Genomic DNA, 2222 nt, shown 5'->3' on the forward strand with positions numbered 1-2222 from the left:
TCTCACCACAGGCTCATGTGACTCAGGCTTCCATATGACTCAAGGGCTCTAAGCAGTTCATATAGGTCTACTAATGGATGGGAAAGACCTTCCTATAGCATTAACATTACAGACGCTCTCAGAAAAATCTGGAAAGACTTTATATGGACTGATGCCAAGTGAAATGTACTGTAAACAAAGTAACAGCAATATTGTGAGATGATCAGCTGTGAATGACTTAGCGATTCTAAGCAATACAATGATTCATGACAACTCTGAAGGCCTTCTGATGAAAAATGATATCCATCCCCAGAGAAAGAACTGATGGTGGCCCATTTAACGCTCCCTCTTGGTGTACATAGACCCCTCGGTCTCTGTTCTCTGAGCCCAGGGGAGGAAACCCCATCCAGAAACTCAACATGTCTATTTTGAAGATCCAAGCAAGAGAGATCTTCGACTCTTGTGGAAACCCCACTGTTGAAGTTGATCTCTACACTGAAAAAGGTCTCTTCCAAGCTGCTGGGCCCAGTGGGGCTTCTACTGGTATCCATGAGGCCCTGGAGCTCTGTGACAATGATAAGACCCACTACAAGGGGAAGGGTGTCTCAAAAGCGGTTGAGCACATCAATAAAACTATTGCCCCGACCCTGGTTAGCAAGAAAGTGAATGTTGTGGAGCAGGAGAAGATCGACAAATTGATGATAGAGATGGACAGCACTGAAAATAAATCTAAATTTGGTGCAAATGCCATATTGGGAGTGTCTCTGGCTGTTTATAAGGCTGGAGCTGCTGAGAAGAGTGTCTCCCTGTACCGCCATATTGCTGACCTTGCAGGCAATGCTGAAGTCATCCTTCCAGTTCCAGCCTTCAACGTGATCAACGGTGGCTCCCATGCTGGTAACAAGCTGGCCATGCAGGAGTTCATGATCCTCCCTGTTGGAGCAGCAAACTTTAAGGAGGCCATGTGCATTGGAGCTGAGGTCTACCACAACCTGAAGAGTGTGATTAAGCAGAAATATGGACAGGATGCCACCAATGTAGGGGATGAGGGTGGCTTTGCTCCTAATATCCTGGAGAATAAAGAAGCTCTGGACCTGCTAAAGTCTGCTATGAGTAAGGCTGGCTACACTGATAAGGTCGTAATTGGTATGGATGTTGCTGCCTCAGAATTCTTCCGATCTGGGAAATATGACTTGGACTTCAAGTCTCCTGATGATCCCAGCAGATACATCTCCCCTTCTGAGCTTGGGGACCTCTACAAGAGCTTCGTCAAGGACTATCCCGTGGTGTCTATTGAATATCCCTTTGACCAGGATGATTGGGGAGCTTGGAAGGATTTCACTGCTACTGCAGGCATCCAGGTGGTAGGGGATGATCTCACAGTGACCAATCCCAAGCGCATTAAAAAAGTTGTGAACGAGAAAGCCTGCAACTGCCTCCTCCTCAAAGTGAACCAGATTGGCTCCGTGACTGAATCTCTCCAGGCGTGCAAGCTGGCCCAGTCCAATGGCTGGGGAGTGATGGTTTCTCATCGTTCTGGGGAGACTGAAGATACCTTCATTGCAGACCTGGTGGTGGGCCTCTGCACTGGGCAGATCTAGACTGGTGCCCCCTGCCGATCTGAGCGTCTGGCCAAGTATAACCAGCTTCTCAGAATTGAGGAAGAGCTGGGCAGCAAGGCTAAATTTGCTGGAAGGAACTTCAGAAACCCTCAGGCCAAGTAAGCTCTGTGGCCAGGAGGCCTATGAGCTCGTAGGTGCCAGTCACCTCTGTAGAAGTCTGCTCCTGCCCTAAGAGTGAGCAGCACCAAGTACTAGACCAGTTTTGTTTTGGGTGCAGGGGCCTCTGCTGCTCAACTTCCCTCTCCCTTCCACCTTTCTGTGATGTTCTCACTGCTTTGTTAGGACTGTCTTACACCAGAGATGACCTGATGTTTGGTTCTCTGTCAGAAAACCCTTATCATCTTGTGACTGGGATAGAATCACCTGGTCTCACCCCCAACACTGGTGTTGATGTGTGGAGCCCTGTCCTTGTGATGCAGTCCTGATGAGCCCACAGGCCAGCTCCTTAGTGGCTTCTGTGTGCAGAATAAAAGTATTCAGTAACCCACTGGAAAAAAAAAAAGAACTGATGGTGTCTGAATACAGATAGAAGCATACTTTTTAAACTTTATTATTCTTGATTTTTTTCTGGTCTATGTTTTCTTTTACAACATGACTATTATGAATGTTTTGTATGACTAT

The 2222-nt window shown here is 47.2% G+C and overlaps 1 pseudogene; it reads left to right on the plus strand.

Moving 5' to 3' along the window:
- The first annotated feature begins 386 nt into the window (after positions 1 to 386).
- Positions 387 to 1772, plus strand: LOC118841849 (annotated as a pseudogene).
- The last annotated feature ends 450 nt before the right edge of the window (positions 1773 to 2222 follow it).

The sequence above is a fragment of the Trichosurus vulpecula genome, chromosome 3 (assembly GCF_011100635.1).
Source record: "Trichosurus vulpecula isolate mTriVul1 chromosome 3, mTriVul1.pri, whole genome shotgun sequence".
NCBI classification, from domain to species: domain Eukaryota; kingdom Metazoa; phylum Chordata; class Mammalia; order Diprotodontia; family Phalangeridae; genus Trichosurus; species Trichosurus vulpecula.